Source organism: Pinus tabuliformis, chromosome 1_2 (assembly GCF_031772625.1).
Source record: "Pinus tabuliformis cultivar Carrire ecotype Pingquan chromosome 1_2, CPIR1, whole genome shotgun sequence".
In the NCBI taxonomy this organism is placed as follows: domain Eukaryota; kingdom Viridiplantae; phylum Streptophyta; class Pinopsida; order Pinales; family Pinaceae; genus Pinus; species Pinus tabuliformis.
In genome coordinates, this window is record NC_142298.1 from 518,770,186 (window position 1) to 518,778,015 (window position 7,830).

A 7,830-nucleotide genomic window follows, 5' to 3' on the forward strand; every position below is an offset into this window, starting at 1 on the left:
GAAAGAATATCTGACAAGCGGAGATAATGGAAGTTGCAGGAAGTTAGGGATAGAATAAGGGAATTGACGCACATAGGAGACATTGTAATAAGTTTAATGGTGTGGAACAAGGAAATGGAGACTCTGGAGTTACGGAAAGGAAATGAGGAAGAAGGTTATTTTCTTGAAAAATAGGATCTTCCAGTGGGAGTAAAGTGGAGGGTTTAGAAGTGGCTACTCAAATACACATGGAATCAAAAGGATTTTAGATGCTTGAGTCAACAGACCAACCAACTATGTTATTAGATTAGCACACACCAGTATATGATGATCTTCATTTTGCGATGAGGCGACTTTTCTTTGAGGATGATTCAATAATGGAATATAGAACCCTACAACACAGCAACACTAGTCCTCCTCTCCCTAACCTTCACCTAGTGCCATATCAAAGTTCTGATCTTCTCTTTTCTAAGGTACATAAGCTAATTAAAGTCCAACTAGTGAATAATCAATATAATGATAAAGGTAGTTTTGGTAGTATTTTTCAGCCAAGTTTAGCTAGTTGTTCTCAATCAGGTTCCCAAGGATTTATACTTGTTTCTTCAAGACAATCAACTATGGGCGGAGTCGCATCCATCTCACTTACGAGACACCAAAAATTCTTAGGAAGGGGTGTGAAGATGTCGAACAACAATGGTATTTATGCGATGCTATCTGGAGAGCTTGACAGATCTCTGATGCAACTAATCTTATTGAATTTCACACTACGTTGCAGGATAGAGCGTTCTGGTGGTTTATCAAATGGATCGATGCTAACCCCAATGTCAGTATGGATCTAGTCAAGCAAGATCTTCTTCAGGAATTTTAGTTACCTTAGTCAAATCAGTAAGGATTGGAGGAATTGTTAGATATTTTCCAATGGGAGGGACAGTCTGCTTAGTAGTGTATGCAACATTTTAAAGATGTTATCAGCAAATTGTATTATCCTATTGATCTAAATCATCAAAGGGATTTCTTCATTACGGTCTTGTTACCAATGACTGACATTCCTTTGTCTTAGCAGAAGATTGCTACACTTCAAGGTGCTCTAGAACAAGCGATGTAGATAGAAGCTATGGTCGCATATTCACAAGAATACAAAACCAGTGGTTCTTCAGTAGATCCTCCTATTATGGGCCTTCAGAATTAGATTGCTACCTTGAAAGACATATTAAAATATCTTGTGCCCTTACGACCTGTGAGACCTCATATTTGGTGTATTCACTATCAGGTGGAAGGACATCATGTCACAAAATTCCCACAACTGAGGGGACCAGGACTATCTAGTGGACCAATGGAATCTCCTCCACCGCAATCTCCTAGAGTTGTGCAAATTTCATCTTCTCTTCCTTTTTAGGGCCATATACAATTCCAGTCATTTCCAAATACTCAAGGTATGTCTAGCAATGATTATTGTGATATCTATCGAAGTTTTGGCCATTCACATTTCCTATGTCCTATTCTACAGAAGTATTCCAATGTTCCCAATAATTTATTTTGTGAATGTTTTGGATCGAACAACCATCATACGGATTAATGTCGACACTTGGATGCTTTAGCTAATAATCTTGACCATTTGGCCTTCCGTATTAATGAGACTCCTTAAGGATGAGGAGGGGGAGCTCCCAGGGGAGGAAGGATAGGTGGGAGAGGCCCAATTAGGTGTTATAATTTTGATCAGAAAGGTCATTTTGTGAGAGAATTCCCTATGCCATGAAGAATTTGGTGTTCATATTGTCGAGTGAATACCCATGCAACTGAATATTTTCCTAAACTTATTGCTCAGTGGGAGGAGCACAATTGGGATAAAGGAGCTAATTTGGTCTGTGTGAAGCCTCAGGATCTTAGTCCTACAACGCAACCTGGTATCAATGTTGTTACAAAAGGAGAAAAGAAGGTTGGAGCTGATTTTGGAACTCCTTATCAACGAGTTATCATAAGACCCGCATCTCCAAAGAAGTCTTATGATCTAAATCAATACAAGGAATACTATAGGGACACAAATGAACTTTTCCATCAATTGATTTCTTTGCAAGGATCTTGCAGTGAAAAACAAGAGCAAGTAAAGGTTCGTGATGAGAAAAATTCTGCAAAACCTTTCCAACCAATTATGGATTGGTTTTAGCTATTTCTACAAATTATGAATGATTAACAACTCGCTGGACAGTTTTGAAAAATATTAAATGCTATTGTTAAGGATGATGTGTTTTATAAAGAAACAATTTTTGTGAATTTACCCGAGCAACATTCCAAGTGAGTACGGCGGAATAAGAAGCAAACTAGAAAGGAGTTCTAGATAAACACTCAGATTGCAGGTTTTCAAATTAAGGATTTTGTGTTGTTATTGGGCTCAAATGTCAATATTCTGTTGAAGAAAACTTGGCAAGCTCTCAGAAAACCCAAATTGGTCTTTTCCCTTCTTTAGTTGTAGATGGAAAATCAATATTGTATTATTCCTATTGGCATAATAGAGGATGTTGAAGTTAATATAGTCGGTGTCAAGACATATGTAAACTTTGAAGTTATTGACATTATTGGGGATAAATATCCATATCCAGCTTTATTGGGCATCGATTGGGATTTTGAAAACTATGCAGTCATTGATTTGAAGCATGAAACTATGACTTTTGAATTAGATGGCATGCGAGTCATATAGTGTCTTGATCCTTATCAGGGCTTGAGATTTACTAAACCAATGGACGATGTTGAGTCCCCTAATTTATTGGACCAATTATATCAATTGACTGCTAGGAGGCGAGAAGATTATATTGACCCCACAACTATTGGATCTATTAGTTGGCAGAGTATTAAAAGTACTGAAGTTGGTGCTAAGGTTGCGATGGAATATTAGCAAAAGGGAGCTCATGAAATTCATTTCTGACATTGTGCCAATGTTCGATGTGTTTGCTGGATTGGTATTGAGGTACGCAAGTATCCCATCTTTAATGGTACTAATTTTGTTGTAAATTTTATTAAAGAAGTTGATTCTGGCATAGAAGAAAGTCAAAAGGTTCCTTTAATGAGTGTTTCTTTGCAAGTGACTCTTGCAAGATGGTAGACATCCCATCGGGATCAACTTCAATATTGGAGCACAATTAAAGTTGTTTTGTTGTATCGGTTTCTCCCTCTAAATGAGATTTTCAATAAAATCCCTACTTATGATGGTCGTACTTGTCTACAAGAGCATGTTGAGCATTGTTGTTTTGTATGGCACGATGATGGCGTAGTGTTTCCGGGAAAACTAGTGTCTTTTAGATTGACTAGACCTCTAGGATTGGCAGCTACCCTAGAAACAAATAGTTTAAAGCAATTTGGGATTTCCTCTATGTATGATAGATAAGAGAGAGGCAAAGGAACCAACCTGGATCTTCCGCTTAACTCCTTGCTTGATCTCTCTCCCCCTTGACAGAGCTTGCAACTCCTCTCCGTACTTATCCCGCTTGGAGAGTACCTGTAGAAACACAGTAACAAAGAACTATCAAAGCATCTCGATCTATTATATCATAAGCATTGCAGAATCAGAAATACAATGAACATATAGCATTCATAAATTACCACATTCACAAATACACAATTGTATGGAGGAAAACTCAAAGAAATTTATTAAAATAGAAGGGAGAATTACAACCCAACTGTCTGATCCAGCATCATCCTCCTAGCATCAAAGCCCTCTTCACCTCATGAAAAGAAAGATCACCCAACAATACAATGCTCTTTCTCAGATACAAACTATTAGCACTTCCTTACAAATTACAAAATTCCAGCCTCTAGATCTCTCAGATGAGGGATCCATTTATAGATGTATGCAAGGGTGTGAGTCATCTCTGGGTTTTTGATTAGTGTCATTCCACTTGTTGTTTTTGGTTCCACTTGGAGATTTCTTGGATCTCTTACTCATCCCTGGGCGAATTTAGAGAAACAAGTGTCATAGGAGAAGTTTCTAGAAGATTCCATGAGCATCCACTTAGCAAACTGTCTCGGACATTTGTCCATTCTCGCTCATCACACCCCACAGAAAGCCTCATCAGTATGCATCACACCCTGACAATGGACCTTTCAATATGGTCCAATTCAGGCCAGTTATGGATGGTTTTTCAGGTGAAACTTTTGGGGAATGATGTAATCAGTTGACCATGATCGTTTAGGGTATGAAACAACACTTTTAGGGATTAGAGAGCCCTATTTTATTGACATATAAGATTGGGGTTGAAGTTCCCAAATATGTCTATAACAGTTGCCCCCTAAAGCATGAAGTCGTAAATATTTGATGTCAGGTGAAATGCTTTAACATGAGGATCCGAGGTTTTTGAAACTGGAAGGAGACCTGTATAAGATACAATACAATACATCATCATAATATAATTTTTCATGATCTAGCTGAGGTGGTCATTCCCATGCTCAGCTTTATAAATTCATTTCATGTACATAGAACATATAATCGTCTGCAGTTGCAAACTGGTGATTCTTCATATGTAGGGTCGTCCCTAGGTTAGATGACCATCTATGTAGCTTCTGTGTACATTTGATGTCTTTATATTCTTGAATATATCACAGCCCGGATGGATGAAACTGGATCCGGGGTCTTCAAACTCGTTCAATATTCGCCCGATGTACAAGTCGATCCATGTCAAAAGATGTTCTGAAGTCGAACATGGAAAGACATCGCCTGATTACCAGCCAATAATGTGAGCTATTAACAGATGTGAGAGGAATCACTGATAATGATAATGACCCTCAAGGTACTATAGTACAATTCACGTGGTGTGAATATATGATTCGATGTCAAACACCATGCAAAATCTTTCAGTCGAAGGCCATTGATGTCAACCTGTCGCCGGAAGTGAGAAACTTGCCATTAAGGCATGCAAGCTTCAAAGTACTGAAGGGTTGTTTCTAAGTCAACTTCTTGGATAATGAGCTGATGTTGACAAGGAGTGAGCCGCCATAGGAAGGCCTTAATGTATCCCACATCTACGACACGAAATGAAGAAAATGATTTTCTGGAGGTGAAAACGATCAATGACACAAGGTTTAGGAATGGCAGTCATGAAAAATGGAGGTTGAAGGTATTGCAGTGGATGAGACATTAACTGGATGGTGAATTCTCAACTGAATGACTTCTCTTGAACATATCGGTGACACTAAGATGGATTGGTAGCGTTAACCCCAAAAATGGATGGTGTGAAAGACCAATGGTGAAATGACCGGTGAACAGAAAAACCCAACCCGACTCAATCATGGTGATGGAGTGAAAGTGTCATGTTCAAGAGCGACCTGCTACCATAAAATTCTTCAAGTTTTCTTCCCTTTTTCCCCAGTCATTGCTGACCAGTACCTCTTTATTTTTGTCAAGCTTGAGGAGGATAACATATACTTGTTCTATAATTTTCCCTTCGGGCAAACCTGTCGCTATGTTTTAGTGATTCTAGCGACAGTGAAACTCGTTCTTGTCTGGGTGGACAAGTTCGTCGCTATTGTTTTAATGAGTTTAACAACAAAGACAACTCATTCCTTTTCATGTTTAGAGAGTTTGAAAAGGGATGAAAAGAAAACTCTAGTAGTTCTTTTTCATAGCATAATCCCTTAAGTCTGAAAAATATTAAAATAATACAAAAGGAATGACTTTTCCGATCACTTTAGCGAGCCGAAAAAGACAAGTGCTCGAACTTTTTTGTGAGATAATCCCTCAGGTCCGAAAAATATTAAAATATACAGGAGGGATGGTGCTTCCAATCACTTTAACGAGCTGGAGAGGCCAATTTCTCAACAAACTTTTCATATTTAACGAGTCTGAAAAGGGTTTAAAGAGGACTCGTTTTTTAGGAAAAATTGGTATGAGGGGTAGCAACTGGTTCTGGGTAATCTTGGAACTTCTCAAAACATGGTGAAGTGAAGAGGGAGGCTAATAGGACCACTCATTGCAGCTATTCCTCAAAAGGGTAAACAATCAAGTAGAAGCATATGATCGACCAAAAGAATGGAGGTGATAGCAGGAGCACAACCAAGGCTCAAAAGGCTGATGTAATGGCAATCACAAAGGTTATTTACCGAAGGTAGGTTCATTTTTTAAAGAGCTTGAACTCTGGGGGAACATATGCTCTTTGTGGGTGCGGGTTCATTTTTTAATGAGCTTGAATTCTGGGGGAACATATGCTCAGAGACCCTTGATCACAACTCATAAGGGGTTATGAAGGAAAGATCCGGTTCCAATGCCCCCAGTACATAACGTACAACATCATTGAATTGATCATCAGTTGATGTAGGTATAGAAGAGGTTGCCACATAATTAACCCGTGGCGGGGATGATACCATTGGTATAAATGGACCATTTAGGAATGATGGTTGACTAGGAGTTATATTTGGACCAGGAAATGAAAGCTGGTCAACGGTGACAATTCTGCATTCATGCGGGAAACAAATCACTCGAAAGAGTGTTGAAACAATAGCTCCCATGCAATAAACATAGTCACTTCCAAGGAGTAGATTGTAATCTAACGGTCTTGGGACTACCATCACGTTCAGGTGAACGGTTCTCCTTCCTAAAGTTATCAGTAACTTAGAAAGTATCCCTAATGGTCGACTAGTTCCTTTGTTAAAGCCTGACAAATTTTGAGTAACAGGCATAAGCAATGGCGAACCAAGTGCTTTCCAAGCAATTGAGGAAAGGATACTCACTAACGCACCCTCATCTATGCTAGTGCCTGACACAATCATTTTGTAAACTTGCACTATGATACAGAAAGGTACATAAGAAGGAAGGCAAGATCTTGCTAGTTGATTCCAATCAAAGGAAGCGATTAGACTGCTTGGAGGGGGTACTGAATAAACAGGTGAAATAACCCCTTGAGTATCGGGAATTGGGGGATTCTCTTCCTGTTGTGAAGGAACGGGTAGATTTCCCCCAAGTTCATCGGACTCTAAAGTAACAAAGAGAATTTGAACAGTATCGTTCTCACTCTCTTGAGGATGGATATGATCTTCTGAAGGTAAAACTGGGTCGACTTCCATCTCGACCTGTTGACTTTGGTCCGATATGGACTCAGAAGATTCACTTTCAACAATAGGTGTTTTGACCGACGGTTCAGTTAAGTCAGTCGGATTTTCAACTAGTAAAGGACTAGGGGAGAGTTTCCTATATCCAGGTGGAAGTCGCTGCGGTGAAGCAGGACGGTTATGCAAGACTCTTTTGGCCTCACCCAAAAAAGGACAACAGGGAAGTGTATGGTTCCCTTCACATAACTCACATGGAACTTTGACTTTTCCTTTTTGTCTGTGGACTTCACTATCACTAGTTGATGGTGTATTATCAACATGATCAGCAGAGGTTGATGACACCGATTGGTGCGAACAGGGGGACCATTCTCTCAAGATCCGAGGAATGCACAGACAATCTCGATGAAAATGATCTCCTCTACAGATTACGCATGGATATCTGGGTTTAGGAGTTTTAATGTGTGGATTTTCACCAGCTAATGCATCCAAATCTATGGTTGCTTGGTTGCCCCCTTGCTGAATTGGCTTCTTCTTCTTCTCCTTACCTTTCTTCTTCTTCTTAGCCACTTAGTTATTAGCATCACTACTTTCACCAAGTGAAGAGGAAGAAGGGGAGGGAGAAACAAACGAAGAAGAAGGTGAGGGGTCAACTTTAGTATCAACTAGATGCTGATTTGATTGCTGAGGAATCATGCTATTTTGAACCACAGAGGTCAAGAATAGCCATACTGGCAGACCAATGGTAAGTCTCGGAAGGGACAAAGTGGCCATATGAGGTGCACCAATATTTCCCCAAGATGTAAAAGGACTAGGATTCCC